Source organism: Pelophylax lessonae, assembly GCF_965119305.1.
Source record: "Pelophylax lessonae genome assembly, chromosome: 6".
Lineage (NCBI taxonomy): Eukaryota > Metazoa > Chordata > Amphibia > Anura > Ranidae > Pelophylax > Pelophylax lessonae.
Genome location: NC_138773.1, coordinates 194,759,917 through 194,779,323, shown reverse-complemented (window position 1 = coordinate 194,779,323; position 19,407 = coordinate 194,759,917).

Sequence of the window (19,407 nt, the reverse complement as noted above, 5' to 3'; positions counted from 1 at the left end):
AATTGGAACATCCCAATACAAACAGTAAAAACTTAAAAAAATTTTTTTTTTTAAATTTGGCAAGCATGTCCACAAAATCACGCATTTTTCCTTGCAATGCCGTTGCAGTCTCTTTTATTTGCTCGAGGTCTGAGCAGCATTGAAGAGCCTCACGGGTCAATTTGGCCAATGTGCAAGTATGTAATACATGATCTGGAAAATAAAATACAACGGAGTCAATGTGAATCACCTACATGAGGTCATAATATAGAAACATTTGGTGTGCAGGTAATCTTTAAATTCCTCTCGAGTTAATACCTACCCTGTTCTTATGCTCTTTTGCCCTAGGCTCTTCATCTTCCTCCTGTCCTCCTCCAATGCTGTTGCTGATGATTCTGCCGGTCTCCTGAGCTTACTATATATTCATTAGGGGTGTGAACGCATGATGACGTCATTGTGAGGGCATGGTTGTAATGTATATATATTAAGATGCAGAGACCAGAGACGGGCAGAATGCACGGCAACAGCATCGGAGGAGGACAGGACAGGAGGAAGAAGAAGAGCCTAGGGCAAAAGAGCAGACAACATAAGAGCAGAAGATTGGACAGCAGAAGAGTGGAGAGGAGAAGATCCAAAGAGCAGAGTGGAGAAGACCGGATGAAGATATTTAAGAACATTTCAGAAACGTCTCCTGTCGTTATTCACATACACTTCCATTTATGTGGTTAATGTGTAGGGGTACTATGTACCCCATACCCATTCACATAGTGATTGGGGTCTGGGATCTGGGGACCACCCTTTGTTAAAGGTTGCTTCCAAACTCCTAGGAACCCCCTGGACGCATGACCCCCCAAAACCACCAGACAGGGTTGTGGGGATGAGGCTCTTGTCCTCCTCTACATGGGAGTAAGGTGCTTTTGGGTGTGCGGTGCAGAGGCCCCCTGGCCCAAAGCAATAAAACCCCCCCATGTTGAGGGCATGGGTCCTGCTGTGGTCCAGGGGGTGTTTGTTCCGCTTGCGCGTTCTCTTTCCTGGCCTGACAAGCTGCATGCTTGGATAAGGGTCTGGTAGGGGTTTTGGGGGTAACCCACGCTGTCTTTTTGTTGTGGGCCTACCCTCAAACTCAATACCACACACAAAAGGCCTGATTGTGAACTTGGGGTGGACACCCACGGTGGGTTATTCAATTTGTCTGTGTAGTTCCCCCTCAAAAATCTTCACAGCGCAGGTGGCCCCGCAAGTCAGAGCATCCTGATCCGACTTACGGTGCCACTTCCATTCAAATAAAGAGGCTCCCATAGGGAACTAGTGTTGACAATTGGAGGCTAAAAATAATACTGATATAAATCATTATGAAAAAACCTACGTGGGCACACAATTGGCTCTTGGACACTTGGTCCTGGATCCTCCACAGTTTTGGAAGTGGCTTCCACGCTAATTGCCAAGTTGCCAGGAGATCTGGGTTCTGACATGGCTGGGGATGCCACATCCTGGCATGACGCAACATCTGCAATGTAAATTTGTAAGGGAATACAAGAATATAAGGTTAAACAATCATTGCAAATACACATATTTCTATGATCCCACTACACAAAAATCTGTGCCTACAAACCTTCATGTTGCTCTGGTGTCTCATCACTTGTTGGCTCCACCAGAATCACCTCAGGAATAATGTCTTCATCTACATAATCCAAAAAAGTTGCCATATCATAAAAGTCACAAGAGGTACTTTTGTTAGGACATGGTGCCCTGCTTGATAGCTCTTTTAGTAACAAATATGAAGACATGTACATAGTTATCTACGAAAAATATGGTACATTAATGTTTGACAGTGCATAGGAACCAATTACCTTTAGTGGAATCTGTGCCACCTTCTGGACCCATGTCCTCATCTTCTTCGGCAACTGCCGATGGAGCTGCCAAACCTCTCCTCCTCCTTTCCCATAGTTTGGCACGGAGTTTTCGTTTTTCTCCTATTTAAAGGTTTGAATAATAATCTGTGATTAATAGGAATGTTTGCAGAGAAGATTCGTGCAGGAAAGAACGTTCGTTGCAACACAATACATATATTTTTAACTATGGCTTCCTGACTTTTAATGTCATATACTAAAACATCAACAATAGATCGATCTAATCACGACATGACAACTAAAATGAGTAATCTAACTTTTTACATAGACATTATAATCTAGACATGTTAATACAACATACACCAAATTATAAAAAACATATTGCATTTTAAAAAAAAAAATAAAAAAAAAAACTTACTTTTTTTCAGAATCCCATGGATTTGGGAAAGCTGATCCTGCTCACGGTGTTTCAGGTCGGACCACCGTTTCCGAATCTGATCTTTCGATCGCTCAACACCGAATTTTTTCAATAAACAGGCCACCACCTTATCCATGATGCCATCTTTCCTGGCATTTGGCCGCTCGTAATTAGCCAACTTGCCATCATAGTCCATTTTTTCTAAAATGGAGACCATCTCCACCATTTCTGGCTTTGACATAGACTCAGACAATCTTCTTGATTAAAAGATTGTTCCACTGCTTCAGGTGTGAGTGTCGCATGTAGGCCTGATCTTCAGCACGTACACACCCCTGCACAAGCCCGCCACTGGAGGAGGAGTTGACGCCTGCACTGTATTTAAAGGACGCCAGATCGTTCGGCCGACGATTCGCTAGCGGACACATATCGAGGGTTGGAGCACGATCGAGCGGCGAATCACGACTTTTCCCCACAAACAAAGGTACGACTATTTTAATAGAAAGTGTGTGTTTTGGGCCCTATACAGCTTTTATTAGGAATATCTTTATTATGTGCCAAAATACATGCTATTTTAATATGTTTTGTGTTGTGTTGTGTCTTGCAGGCATATACTGTCCTGCAATATGATGGACAATTACACCAGCCACAACTTTCTAATAAGTTTTATTGATGAGTTCAGGCAACTGCCGTGTTTGTGGCAAGTGAAGTCGGCGGATTATAAAAATAAAAGATTCAAAAAACAGGCCATGGACCATTTGGTGGCCTTCTACAAGCCCGTCTGTCCTGGGGCAAATTTGGAGTATGTAAGGCGAAAAATCAACAGCATTCGCACTGCCTACAGGCGGGAGGTCAAAAAAATTGAACAGTCCACCCAGTCTGGAGCAGGTGCACAGAATGTACATGTACCACGGCTGTGGTACTATGATAACTTGCGATTCCTGTCCGACACCTTGGAATCCAGGCCATCCATATCAACACTGCCTTCTACTTCGGCAGAGGGCTCAGTGTCGGTTGATCCAAGCCAGGATGAGGATTTCCTGTAGGAGAGTTTGAATCAGGTATGGCATTTCACTATATATTGTCTGCTAAAATTTAATCATGTAACAAAATTAGAAGCTAAACCATAATTGACCCTTTATGTAAACGGGCATAGCAAGGGGTTGGCATGACAGGCAACCGCCAGGGGCGCAGGCCAAGGGGGGTGGGTCACAAAAACATTGGCATTGGTTTATTGTTTTTTTGAACAATCCACTCAGCCTGCACACCCCAGAACCCCCAGTTTGCAGGCGCATTCATGCAGGTGTAAAACATTGAGAGCTGCTTCATGCATGTGTAAAACATTGAGAGCTGCTTCATGCAGGTGTAAAACATTGAGAGCTGCTTCATGCAGGTGTAAAACATTGAGAGCTGCTTCATGCAGGTGTAAAACATTGAGAGCTGCTTCATGCAGGTGTAAAACATTGAGAGCAGCTGAGCCAAAAGACCAGGAGACTGAGACTGCCTCTCACTGCATCCCCAGCACACCTCCGGTCTTACAAACAGTGCTGCATCCCCAGCACACCTCCGGTCTTACAAACAGTGCTGCATCCCCAGCACACCTCCGGTCTTACAAACACTGCTGGAGCCTCAGCATTCCTCTGGCTCAACCTTTTTTAAAACAAAACTAACAGCTCCTGCAAATGATCCATCCATCCTTGCTTCCATGTCTCTGGTCTCTCACTCTGGGTCAGCAAGGCAGGTGGCTCCCTTATTCCTGTTTACCTGCACTGCTTCACCCTCAATGCCCTACATCAAAGCCCTCTGCAAGTTCAGGCCCCTCTCTCTCTTCAACCCCCCTCCTCTCTCTCTCACACCCCCTCTTTCTCTCCCTCTCTCTATCTCTCACCCCTCTCTTTCTTGTTTTTCACACCTGAGACAATGATTGCCCACTAGAGAGCTCTACACTGGGCAAACAAGGGACAAATGAGAAACATTTAATGCCCTTTTATTTTATTTTTGGGGGTGGGTTACATTTTTACATTGATCTTGGGGGGGGGGGGTTGTTGCCAAATACAGCTCCTCAACAAGGGCACTGGAGACCCTAGATACGCCACTGTATGTAAAGTCTGCTATTTGATCACAATAATATAACAAACATGCATTTTTTATACACTATAACATTCTAACCAATTGTTCATTTCATCAACAGGGAAGTATGACTGAGGAGGAGCCAGGTTGCAGCCAGGAGCCTGGGGAGCCTGGGGAGCCTGAGGAGCCTGTGGAACTATTTCCACCACCACCTCCTCCTGCCAAACGGAGGCAAAAGAGAAAACACATTGATGACATCACCGATGAGTTTATACAGGAGGCCACCATAGCCCTACGTAGGAAACCGGAGGCCAATGAATCATTTGGCAACATGACGGGCAAAATTTTGGATAAGGTGGAACTCAGCCAGTGTCAGTATGCCCGAAAAATCATACTCGATGTGCTGCAAAAGGCTGAAAACGGCATCCTTAATGAGCACAGCCATGCATGCCAGGAGCACCCGTGCCCTCCACCTCCACCTCCACCTCCACAACAGCCACCACCTCGCCAAATGCCACATGGCCAGTGGCAATATGGCCAGCAGGATCCAAACCTGCCCTCATGGCAACCTGATTACAGTTACCACCAACTTTAATTTGTGTAACCCCCTATTATTTATTTTACCCCTGTTTGGCAGTTTCTATTTTAATTTTGTCCAAATGGACCTTTTTTATGTTTTGTTTATTATACGGAGAGTATTGATGTTTTCATTTCTTTTTTTCAGAGATACAAAAAATAAAGAAAATTGAAAATAAAAAATGGCCTATCTGAATTTGTTAACATGTTTAATATTGTGCATAACCTGAAAAATATGTTTTATACATTAATTCATACAAGAATAAAGGGTCATATCAATAGTTAGATCTTTGCTGTTAAAAAAATAATAATGGTGAAGAGTTCAAATTATTTAATTATATAATTTGATAGAACAGATAGAATAGACAAACATTATCTTCATCATAACAGAACACATGCCTTTTTATTCGAAAAGTATGGCATTATGAGCAGCATCTTCCTTCTTCTCACATTTATCAAGATGAGCATGTGCTCCGCATTTCACCTATTTCTTGGACTGCCGCGAGCCGAAAGTTCTTTCTGGATAAAATGTTGAGTTTACTAGAGAAAATTCTTCCGGAAACTCATTTGGTTTGATCATGCGTGTTGGGATTTGTAGCTGTGTGTCGGCAGAATTCTGTACTGACTGGCGAACAATCGTCCGTTCTGGTGTCGGCATACAAAAATGTAAATGCTTGCAAGAAAGACTCTTGTCCGCAGAATGTGCGCAGACAGCTGTTGGAGACACCATACTAACAAGCGTACAATCGGCAGATCTTTCGTCCGCCGACGTTTGTATGCCGACGATCGGTACGTGTGTACAGGCCTTAAGTTATTTCTTAAAGATGCCAACAAAGCTTCTAATGTTAGGACGAACAATAGGGGCGAAAGAGGACATCCCTGTCTCATCCCGTTACACATCTTAAACCAAGGTGATAAATTACAGTTTACTTTAATGATGGATTTTTATATAGGGCTCCTATCTATTCATCTTGGGTCCAACATCCCGGTCCTTTAGTGTTTCAGGCATGAATTCCCAGTCCACCCTATCAAATACTTTTTCAGCATCGATTGATAACAAGAGGGCCGGGACATCTCATTCTTTAGACTTGTGTAACAACAATTGAGTTCTAATCCCATTATCCCTCCCTTCTCTTCCTGGGATAAATCCTGTCTGATCTGCATGTATCCACTCTACCATCAAGTTCTTCAATCGCGCCAGAATTTTTGCATATAATTTTCTATCTGTATTTAACAGTGCTATTGGCCTATAGCTAGAGCACAAGATTGCATCTTCCCCATCTTTGGGTATAGCATTTATATGGGCCTGTAGTGGTTCCACTCTCATCTCCCTCTTTTCACTTATTTCCTTAAACGTCTTATAATAACTAGTGGTAAAACCTTATGGACCAGGGCTTTTTCCCGTAGGGGTATTTTTCAAGACATCCCTAACTTTTTACTGAGATATTGGTGCCTCTAAGGCTATTCATTTTTCAGTTTTTATTTTAGGGAGCTTTGAATTTTGTATATATGCTACGATCTTTTGTTTTCTACACTGTTCAACTTCAGATGTTCCCTTTTGACGGACTGTGTATAAGGTTTTAGAGTAATTTTGGAATGCACTGCCTATTTTCATAGTTGAGTACACCATTTCCCATTAGCTGTTCTTTATTTTTTCTACAGTATATAGTTGTTTGATTTTTTTTTACTTTTTATTAATCTTGTGAGATATTTTCCGCGTTTACTTCCCCATTTATATCTTTCCTTTGCCACCCTATTAAAGCATTGTCTGGTTTCTTCTACAAGCACTTCTCTTAGTTTATCTCTTTTTAGCACTGAAACCTTTTGTGTCTCTGCATCTAGGTTCTTTTTATGTTTCTGCTCCTCCTCTTGTATCTCTGATATTAATCTTATAATGTAGGCAGTTCTTTCCTTTTTATTTTCTAGAGCCTACTGAGATAAATATCCCTCTAATGTATGCTTTATGGGCCTCCCAGATTGTGACTGAAGACACATCGGAGGTTTCATTTACTAGGAAATATTGGTCTAGTTCTTCCTCAACTCTCATTCATCTTGCAATAATTCTTAGTTTATTCTCCTTGTATTCACTTTTCTATAATGCCCTGGGAATTATATTTCCATGATAATCGGTGCATGATCAGAAATAGTCCTATCGATGTACTAGTAATTGCTTCTATCAACTTGTGCTCTATCATTATATTGCCAGTCTTGAGTACGTTGAGTGCATGGGGGGAATAGAAGGAATAGTCCCTCTCTCCTGGGTGTTGGATTCTCCAGGCATTGACCAGTTGGCATTGGAAAAGCTTAATCCTTAACTTCCTAAGCTGGACTCTTCCCGTCGCCCGTGCACTCGACGTACAGTCCAGAGATGGATCCATGCAGAAATTATAATCACCCGCCAACAATAGGTTACCTTTTTTAAACAGGGACAATTTATCTAATATCTTCCTCAGGTATTCTTTGGGTTTTTATTTGGGCAGTATTTATTTGCTAGGGTACAATCTGTACCCTGCAGTTGTCCCTTCCAGAAGATGTATCGGCCCTCTGGGTCGACCAATCTTTCTTCCAGGGAGAACCTTATATCCTTAGCAAACCCAATTGCCACTCCCTTTGCTCTTCTTATAGGTAAGTCTCCATAATACCAAGTCGGAAAGGTATTTTGAGTATATTTTCACATTTGTATCTTATGCAATCTATGTCTCCTGTAGAAACACGATTTTAGCTGAAATCTGTCTGAGTTCTCCTAATATTTTATGTCTTTTAGTTGGCGTATTTAATCTGTTAACATTATAGGATAGTATTTCTGGCAATTCATTCAGTCCCTCTATCTATTTTCACCTTTCATTGCCTATCCCCCCCCCCCCCCAATACTTCCACGTTGATCCAACATTAAGCTTGAAAGAAGCAGCGACCACAACCAATAGGACCACAAATTCCCCAACCCCGCTTCTACCCCTCCACATCTGCCCATTACTCCCATCAGGTTCACTCCCGTGAGTGACAGCAGGCAGTGGAGAGATTGCAAGTTGTCACGGGACCAGGCCTAATGGGGAACTCCATCAGGCTCCAACCACCCAGCTACAGAAATCATCAGCCCCTGCACTGTCTGTGTTGACAGCTACAGTGGTGGGAGGGAGCTCAGCTGCACGGAGGGAGTGTTCATACAGACACTTTGGCCGTGTTCATCTTAAATTCGGATACCTATTTCCAATCCAGTCTCTCGTCCACACCAACTCTTCCCAGAAATAGAAAGGCAAAAGTTGTCCTGCAATGACAGAGAAACAAATAAAACATTTTTTTTTATTATTTCAGGGGGAAAAAAAGGTGAGCTTGAACTGTTGCAGGACTGATTGACAAAGACATTTATTGAATATTTTGTGTCATCTCATCTAAATATGTGGAACAGGATACTTTTACTGTCAGTTATTTCCGAGTTTCCCCCAAAAAAAAAATGATTGACATGGCTTGTTGCCTAATAACAACAACAGTAAAGAAAAAATAAAACTTAGCTAAAGTATGCATTTAAGATTTCACACATCTCTCACTAACCGAATGTGACACTGCAAAAAAACATCCTTTTCTTTGCACCCTAAACTGTATTAAAAAGAACACTTTTATTTTGAGATTTACATAAAAACACTACCCTGATACATTTCTATCCCAAACAATCATTGTAAAGTAATCATTTAAAACAGTTTTCTTTATTTTACTTTCCTGTTTTGGAGGTTGCATGTATCCAATTTAGTCAGAGTGTCACTTCAAGAAACAACTTTGTTCACTGTGATCTTAAGCAAATGGACTAGAACCATTAAACTTGTTTTTAGAAAACTGTAAAAACTAAAAAAAAAAAAAATAACACGCTAGCATTTCTTTTATTTTCAGGAAAACAAATACCTGAGTCTCCATCAGTGCTTAAAGCGTATGTAGAGCCTTTTATTTTAGATAGAGTGGAGAATGGTTTAGAAATAATTACATTACCAACCCTTAGGCAGTGGCAAGAAGCTTCCAGTTACCACCAATTATCAGTTAGTGGCTGTGTGAAAATTATTGGAAAAGTAACAAAAATAGTGACAATAGAGGATGATGATGAGATGATCAGAAGCACTGTGACTAGTAGTGAAGACTCTATAGCACTGAAGTGTTCACATCTATATGCATCTAAAACGGATGGAGCTATCCCAAAGGAATACATCCAAGACAGCATAGAGCAGGGATCCTCAAACTACGGCCCTCCAGCTGTTGTGGAACTACATGTCCCATGAGGCATTGTAAAACCTTTACATTCACAGACAAGACTAGGCATGATGGGAATTGTAGTTCCTGGACAACTGAAGGGCCATAGTTTGAAGACCCCTGGCATAGAGGAACAAGCTGAAAGCAACCAGAACCTATAGGAAATATTTGTGGTTTGTGGCACTGCACTGGAATCTTTGAGTGAATGCACCCAAATATGTAAGTTTAATTGGCCCATCCCTATCAATGATATGTAAATAAATTGAGAGCTGTTGCCATCCTTTCCCCCCATGTTATTCCTCCTGGATCATCACTGAACGAATGAGTGAACTTGCAGACTGGGGAGATTACTTTTTATCTGCTATCATACAACATATCTTAAACTTTGAAGATTTGTATCCCGAAGCCTCTCAATGCCTTTGAGTTTCTTTGACAATTGTTGGAGTGACAGTCTTTCTGAGGACTTTTGATAAAAACTCAACTCAGAGTACTGCTGATGGGCACTGATAGGCAGCATTGATGAGCACTGATAAGTGGCACTGATAGGCAGCATTGATGAGCACTGATAAGTGGCACAGATAGGCAGCATTGATGAGCACTAAGTGGCACTGATAGGCAGCATTGATGAGCACTGATAAATGGCACTGATAGACAGCATTGATGAGCACTGATAAGTGGCACTAATAGGCAGCATTGATGGGCACTGATAGGTGGCATTGATGAGCACTAAGTGGCACTAATAGGTGGCATTGACGAGCACTGATAAGGGGCACTGGTGGGTAGCACTGAATACTGATGAGCACGGATAGGTGGCACTGATAGGCAGCATTAATGAGCACTGATAGGCGGCATTGATGAGTACTGATAGGTGGCACTGATAGGCAGCAATGATGAGCACTGATAGGCGGCATTGATGAGCACAGAAAGGTGGCACTGACAGTCGGCATTGATGAGCCCTGATAGGTGGCACTGATCGGCAGCATTGATGAGCACTTATAGGAGTCACTGATAGGCAGCATTAATGAGCACTGATAGGTGACATTGCTGAGCACTGATAGGAAGCATTGATAAGCACTGATAGGTGCCACTGATAGGCAGCATTGATGAGCACTGATCGTTGGCATTGATAAGCACTGAAAGGCGGCATTGATAAGCACTGATAGGTGGCACTGATAGGTAGCACTGATATGCGCTGACATGCATTATTGATGAGCACTGATAGGTGGCACTGATGGGCATTGATGAATACTGATAGGCGGCATTGATGAGCACCGATCAGCAGCATTGATGAGCACTGATAGGTGGCATTGATGAGCATTGATAGGTGGCACTGATAGGCAGCATTGATGATGAGCATTGATAGGCAGCCCTGATGAGCATTGATGAGCAGCACTGATAGGTGGCACTGATAGGCAGTATTGAAGAGCACTGATAGGCAGCACTAATGGACACTGATAGGCGGAATTGATGAGCACTGATAGGACAGTATTCATGAATCATGATCACTGATAGGTAGCACTGATCAGAGCCCTGATTATCAGTGTAAACAATGTACTGACAGTCTTGCTGGTTACCGGGTCTCCTTTCCTCACACAGACACAGAGTGGGAAAGAAAGGAGTGCCAATACCTGACAAGTCTGTTTACATGTGATCAGCTGATCACATGGTAAAGGGCCACTATGGTTGTCCAAAGTATTTGTACAAACATTTTAGCCACTGACTTTTTATAAACAGACACTCACCTGTCCCAGGATCCAGTGCTGTCCTCGTCCAGATGTTTGTTTTTTTTTACTGGTTTGGTCCTCAGCACCGCCATTGTAACCACTTTGCGCCTAAGAGTAAAACAAATGTTAATGCCTAAGCACCATTTTGTAACTTTGACATGTGTTAGTAAAATTGTGCATATCATCACAACTACTTTGTGCATCCAGGTGCATTATACTGCTTTTTTTTTAAGGACAAATTTGGTTTTTATTTGGTGGTAAATGGTAATGGATATCTCCTTATTTTTTTAATATCAAAGAAGAACTGGCCCAAAATAGTAAAAACAATTTTTTTTTTTAAATTTAGCTGTATATTTCTTGTTACTACCATAACCTACCACCAAAGAACAATCCAAAATAAATTTTCCTGCTCAGAACAATTGCAGTGATACCACACATGTAACAGTAGTGCGCTTTTCTTTCTTTTTTTTATTCTACCTAAAATACACTGACACTGACATTGACACTGATATGAATTAAAAAATGCTTTTTAAAATAAAACCTCCCCAAAATATACTACCTATGACCTTTGGACCTGACATTGACCTTTAACCTTTACTTGAACCATGCACTAACCCTGGCACTGACCTTGATCAAACCTAGATCTAGGTATTTTTCTTTATTTTTTATTTTATTTCTTTATTTATTTTTACACACACGTGTTTATTTTTCTCTCTGCAAGAAGAGAGAGCAATACAATGTATCTTTCCCCTCCATTCAGAGAGAGAAACACAGGGGTGGGCTTCATAGTGACTAATCACTGTGATAGCTAATCAGAGGCTATCACAGCAATCAAGTGACCCGAAACCCGGAGTTCCGGGTCCTGATCGTTAGTAGGGGCTCCTGGTGAGATCCCAGTTTCTGTGCTGGGAGCGCACTGTGCGGTGTGCTCCCAGTAAAAAGGCGTATGCATATATGCAGCCCCACAAAAAAACAGTCCAGTGGGGCCGCATATACAGTATCTCACACGTCACAGGTCCCAGAAGATTGCCTGGCTATTTAGGACATGCACTGCAGCCGCAAGCTGTCACAGCCGGGTGCCCACATGAGTGATGTCGGCACCGGGGAGAGCCGAGGGAGAGAACCGAGGCTTCAGGCGGCCACATCGCTGGATCGTGGGACAGGTGAGTGTGTGTTTATTAAAAGTCAGCAACTACAATTTTTGTAGCTGCTGACTTTTAATAAAAACAGAAATGGCTGGAACTCTGCTTTAGGTATTTTTGGACTGCTTTACTTTCTTTTTGGCGGAGTTCTGCCTCTTCTTTTCTCTTCCCAGCATATAGGCATGCTTTACAACTTATTCACCATAAAATACTGCAATAGTATGCATCTAGTGGTGGACACTCTCGAACAGCCTATGCAATAACAATGTCACTTGTTATCGAATACTGCCAAAACCTCTCTACAAGGACTGATAGAACATTTTAACTAGCTCATGGACATGTGGTCAGTGGTCAGTAGAACCCAACTGGGACTTCCTTTTTAACTTTTTTTAATTTTTACAATGGCCAAAGACCTTAATTCTAATAAAAATTATGCAAAGTTTGCTACCCTGTAAATTTTTGGTCCATCAGTGACCTATTTGTAAGAAACACATTTATTGCAGGATGATGATAGTGTTCTCCAGAGATCCAAATTTTCAATTCAATATCACTCCACTTTTTCTACTTATGCATGTAGGGTGAGTGTGCTGATTTCTTCCACAGCATTGTTCTTTTGCAGGCAGGCCAATGTCATCTCTCTGGGGAGATTTATCTTTCTATACTAATTCATTGATAACCTTTTGTGTATACTAGCTAACATAGTGTATATATACCACCCCCATGTATGCATGAGGTTCTCTGGGAGTTTGAAAGGATTTTAGCTACTTATACTGATCTACCAATTTTAGTGTTTGGGACCTTAAAAACTTATTAAACCCCAGTCTGGATAGACATAGTGATTCTGTCTCACAGTCAGTAACTTTGGTGATGACTTTTGTCCGATATTTACGAGAACATGAGTTAGGTTTGATGCATAGAGGCTTTGTCACCCTGATACATTGCAGTTTTCTGGCTGTTATGGTACTTGCTCTATCTAGGAATGATCTCACTTTATGCACATATTTTATGATCCCTTATGTAAAATATGTTGCATATGGTGCTAGAGGCCCATCACATCATTCTGCTATAGAGGTTAGGCAATATCAAGCACCCTCTTCTTGCACTGTTCCTTGAAAAATAAACCCAACGTGGCTTAACTTTACTCCTACAGAGGATAAAATCATGGCCCTAATAATAGAGTTTTTCAATATTAATAAATATTGTGCTAACACTTTGTTGTTTTGGGATGCACAGAAAGCGTCTAAGGGGCTACTCATAAAAACCATAAGTCATATTAAGAAAACATCAGGGGAATGGGAAACTGCTCTTATAAAAGCAATGCAGTTGGATGGGGATGCATTTTGTCAATGATTCTACCCCAGCCCACCAATCACAATGGAGAGATGCTCAATTATAAAAGTGCTTCCCTTACTAAAGCTGAGAAGAAGCAATTGTTTTACACACCATAGGTACTTTAAGAAGGGGAGAATACTGGACACCTTTTGTAGAGGATTGCTAGGTCTCAACCTGAACCGAATTATATTGGCTTCATTCAAAATATAGCTGGTAAAGTTGCACAGAGCCATAAGGAAATTACTTTTACATTTAAGTCTTTCTATCGGGACTTATACTGTATATGGTTCTAAATTGTCTTATTCCCTGCTCAGATTTTTGCCTTCTTTAGACCTACTCAAGCTAGCAGACAGGATAGTGTTAAATTCCCTGTTGACCCTAGAAGAGCTCTCCAGTGCAGTGACGGATGGCACAAGTCATAGAACCAGGTACAGATGGTTTACCTGTTGAAATTTAAAAACAGTATGGTTATGTTCTGTTAACTGAGTTACTCCAAGTATTTAACATTGCCTTCCAGACAGGTATACTTCCCCATTCTATGATTGAAGTGATGATTGTGCTGTTGCCAAAGCCCAGAAAGGATTTACTTTGTCTACATGCGTTTCGCCCAATCTCCCTATTAACTTCTGATGCAAAGGTCCTTGCTAAGGTATTGACGAATAGATTGGCCACATGTATACATAAAATTGTAAACCTGAATCAAGTTGGATTCATTCCCACCAAGTCTACGGCACTTAACATCAGGTGTTTATTTCTCAATATTCAAACCCCTTCAGACTAATTGAGTGAGAGGGCTATACTGTCATTGGATGCAGCTAAAGCCTTCAACAGTGTAGAATGGTTGTATTTGTGGGAGGTCTTGAAATCTTTTGGATTGGGGAAATAGTTTATTAATTAAATGGGTACAATTTGTTACTGTATATGCAGCACCTCAAAGTCGTATCCTCATTAATAATATGCTCTCAGAACATTATAATCTGCATAGGGATACAAGACAAGGATTCCCCTTGCCCCCCCTTCTATTTGCCCTTGTCATGGAATCTCCTAAAATGGCTAATAGACAGACACTATCCATAGTGAGATTAAGGGGAGGCAAGTCTGCAGTGCAGGAACAGGCAGCTGAATGATGCTGTCAATCAAGCAGGGGGCGTGACTGGGGGTGTCTGGAGCAGGAAGGATGGGCAGCAGAATGTCTGCTGAAAGCCACTGTGAGTCTAATAGGGGGTGTTGCCCGGAGTGTGTCTGCAGCAGGGATGACAGGCGGCAGAAAAACATGTATGGCAGTGGGGAAAGCTGCTATCAATCAAACTGGGGGGGGGGGTATGTCTGCAGCAGGGAAGAAAAGAAGGGCAGGCCAGGGGGCAAGGCAACAAGATGACCACTGGACTATAGGCATGTTGTGTGTGTGCATGGTGTAGCGGCTCTAATCAGCAAGTTCAGGCTCGTAAACCAACCGTGCCAGCATAAATTTGCATATAATCCATGCTTACTGTAGTGAGTTTGAAATATGAAAAGAGAAGGCCTGGCAGAAAAGGGGCTTGCTACTAAATGAGTGCACAAATGATGAAAAAGCATCATTTTCAAAATAGTTTCTGACTAAATAATAGAAAGTCAAATTATATAACATTAATAATTATTTTAAGCCTAACATTAACATACACTTTAAAACACACAATTTGTGGATAACTTAAACCTGCACATGAAGTTGCACACTTGTACAATGTACGCCAGAAACAGTAGCATTTAGAAAGAAAGAAACCATTGCTACTTCGGCCCCTTTCACACTTGTGCAACTTATCATGCAACTTTGGACATCTGAGTTGCACGACATGTCGTTCCCCATGTTTTCCAATGATACTTATTCATATATGCAGTACTTTGGTCCACCTTTCATGCAAATTAAGGGCCATAGACTTCAACGGTGCCCCTGAGAAGTTGCATGAAAGTCATACCTGAGTGTTATACAATGCAACTTGTGTGCAACAGTTGTCCAATAAAACTGGTCAAATCCAAGTTGCACCCATCCAAAGTTGCGTCAAAGTGCATCAAAGTTGCACTTTAAAGTTGGCGCAACATTGGAGTCGTACAAGTGTGAAAGGGACCTAAATGACATTTCCCAGCAGACTTCATTCTGTTTATCAAAAACAGCATGGGGCCCCACTCAAAATCAATACCAAAGTCTTAGCCACATGCCCTTAGCATTGTGAAGGTATTTTGCAGGGAGGGGGGGAGGGGTGCAAAGCCTCTACCCACAATGTACCTTGTCCCAAAGTCCATGGGGACAAGGGCCTCATCTTCACATCCCTGTCTCAGTGGGTGTAGGGGTCTTGAAGCACTCCTGAAAATAAGGGGCCCCCAGATATCCGGCCCACTCCCCCTATGTAATTGAGTACGGGACCCCCCAATATAAATCCAAAGTCAATCAGACTGTGCAGTGATGCAGATACAATGTAAATCATGATGAATGGCACCTGATGATTAGGGATGGGCTGAACACCCCCCTGTTTGGTTCACACCAGAACACCTCGAACAGGAAAAAAGTTCTAGCGAACATGCAAACTCGATTAAAGTCTATGGGACACGAACATGAAAAATCAAAAGTCCTACATTTTTAAGGCTTATATGCAAGTTATTGCCATAAAAAGTGTATGGGGACCTGGGGAACATGTATCAATGCATTATAATGATCGTTTTTAAAGGAGCAGTGATTTTAATGAAACTTAAAGTGAAACAATAAAAATGAAAAATTCCTTTAGATATCGTGCATGGGGGGTCACCTTGATGTGCCTGTAAAGTGGTGCATCTGTACGATGTATGGAGCCTGCTGTTATGTATTGCTGGTTCCTGGCAATACAGTTATAAAAAAATGGAAAAAAAACAGCGTAGGGTCCCCCCCCCCCCCAGTCCATACCAGGCACTTTGGGTCTGGTATGGATTTTAAGGGGAATCATACCCCACACCAAAATTAGTAAAAAAAAAGGGCGTGGGTTCCCCCTCAAAATTAATACCAGACAAGCAAGCACACACCCCCCCTCCTGAACCATACCAGGCCACATGTTCTCAACATGGGGGGGTGGGTGCTTTGGGGCAGGGGAGTCTGCCCCCCACCCCAAAGCACCTTGTCCCCATGTTGATGGAGACAAAGGCCTCTTCCCGAGAACCTTGGGCTGTGGTTGTCGGGGTCTACGGGTGGGGGGGCTTATCAGAATCTGGAAGCTCCTTTTAACAAGGGGGCCCCCAGATCCCGCTCCCCCCATACATCGTACCCATACCCATTCACCAAAAAAGTGTAAAAAATTAAAGACCACCACAGAACATAGTTTTTGACAAGTCCTTTATTAAAAAGAAAAAAATAGTGTCCCTCGATGTAAATCCATTACCAATCCGGACCCCGCCGGACCCGGAATATAGGAAAAAATGAAAAAGTCACGTGACTTCAGAAGGGGGTGGTGCCACCGGGTGACATAATCGCATGGCCCTGCCCCTTGCCTATAAAAGAACTGTCAAAGGCGACGATCGGGCAAACGGTGGAAAGCTTCTTAAGAGGCGAAGTGTTTTAACCTTTTTTTTCTATTTGCCGGTCCGGCAGGCGTTCTGATTGACGATGGATTTACACTTTGGTCTGTGGTTTTTACTTTTGTACACTTTTTTGGTGAATGGGTATGGGTAGGATACCCATTCGTATAGGGGGGGCCAAGATCTGGGGGCCCCCTTGTTAAAGGGGGTTTCCAGATTCTGATAAGCCCCCCACCCGCAGACCCCCACAACCACAGCCCAGGGTTGTTGGGAAGAGGCCCTTGTCCCCATCAACATGAGGACAAGATGCATTGGGGCGCACCTCAAAGCACCCTCCCCATGTTGACGGCAAGCGGCCTGGTATGGTTCAGGAGGGGGGGCACTCACTCGCCCCCCCTCTTTCCTTGCCTGCCAGGCTGCATGTTTGGATAAGGGCCTGGTATGGATTTTGGGGGACCCCACGCCTTTTTTTTTATTTTGGCATGAAGTTCCCCTTAAAATCTATACCAGACCCAAAGGGCTTGGTATAGATTTTGGGGGGGACCCCACACCATTTTTTTTTTATTCTGTCATAGAGTTCCCCTTAACCACTAATAATGCTGGGCACTTTCACCCCCTTCCTGCCCAGACAAATTTTCAGCTTTCAGTCCTCTCTGGCATCTATGGGAAATATTGGTTAGCTTGATATGGCACTGCTCCCTGTCTTTAACATTGGCATCAGGGGTCTTCAAACTATGGCCCTCCAGTTGTTCAGGAACTACAATTCCCATCATGCCTAGTCATGTGTGTGAATGTCAGAGTTTTACAATGACCCTTGGGATGTGTTGTTTCGCAACAGCTGGAGGGCCGAAGTTTGAGGATCCCTGCACTAGATCAAGAGGACAACAGTTTAAATGTTGCAATCAAAAAAAATTGTGTTGCGCTGTGAATATACTAAAACAAACATGTATTAAATATTTAAAATCATGTAGTGCTCATACACTGACGGGAATAAAGTGCTATAAGTGGAAAAAAGAAACTTCATCAATATACACATGTAAAGTGGTAAACATGTGCATTCATAAATAATAATATACGATAAAGTGCAAAGTAAGGTAAACAAATGAATGATTTTCAATCGAAAGTGACAATTATTCTGTAAAAAGCATAAAAAACTTTAAATAATGTTCATTCAAAATTCCAAATCTTCAAATGTTGCATACAATTGGTAAATGAAATAGACAGAGGAATCCCAAATCCAAATACTTGTGGTGACACAGGTGCTCCACACATGCTTAACTACAGTCAAAAAGTGCTCCAAGTGGTCCCTTGTCCGTGCTCCACCATACATAATGAATGGACACTTACCAGATGAAGAGACTCCAAAAGAGGTCTAGCCACGCATTAGTGGGCAACAACCCCCACTGTGGGTTTGCAGGTAACACTTTCTTCACATGACCCATATGTTGGATGTGTCCTCAAAAAGATCCCACATTAATTTGTCACCATTCATTAACCAATAAAAAAGGAACACAATCGCTCATTGCTCAATTTCCCAGCATAAGAAATGTTTTAAAAGAACTGTATTCTACTCACAAGTAATATGAATACATCATACATTCAGAAATGATTAGAGAAACAAAGAAAACACTGTGCATAAAGAAGAAGCAGCTGGCACCTGAAACAATAGTACAAGTTCCAAATAAAAATAATCAAAACAGCGTGTTGCAGCGCTAAATCATGAATAAGATTATAAACTAAACATCTTCTCGTGTGGAAGAGATCCAATGGATCAAGATCATTCGTCTGGCAACAAGTAGGCTGGTGAGGATCCAAAGACGAGGAGGGTCAGCCGAGGTGCTCGACCATTTCTGTAGGCGTTTGTCCCAGTAGCCGAACAATAGTAGGAAAGGGTCTTTTGGAGGAGATATATTAGTGACATTTTTGATGAAGGCAAGGACTTGATTCCCAGAATAGCGAAATGTACTGACAGTCCCAAAATTTGTGGAAAGAGGGAGGGCCTCTCGGCAGAGCAAAGAGGACACTTATGGGCGTCCGGGATCGTATTGTCAGAGAGGAAAGGAATGTGAGCTCTGTGAAAGATTTTAAGCTGGGTTTCCTTCCAGTTAGAGTTAGGGGTAAGTCCGAGAGTGGTCCGGAGATCGCTGATCATGTTAGGCAAGGTATCATCTCCAGGAAAATCTTTCAGCCAGTTTGAGGCGGAGGACGTGAAGGAGGCAAGTGGACATGACTTCAATAGAGGTTTATAGATATCCGAAATGGTGAATTTGCCAGAGTCCAGGAGGTTGTCAATGAGCGAGAGCCGGAATCTGTTCTCAGACTTGCTTGAGATAGTATGTATAAAATGGAGACATTGGTTCAGGTAAAAGGAGTCTGATACCCGCAAGTTGTATTTAGCCACAATTTCAGAGTTAGAGAGCAGCGTCCCCGTTTGGGGGTCGCATAGCTGAGCAAAGGTGTGCAGTCCTTTCATTTCCCATACCTTATATACCGCATGATCTACACCCGGGGGGAAGGCAGGGTTGCCCCTGATCGGGAGGTACTTGAAAAGTAAAGAGGCAATTTCAAAA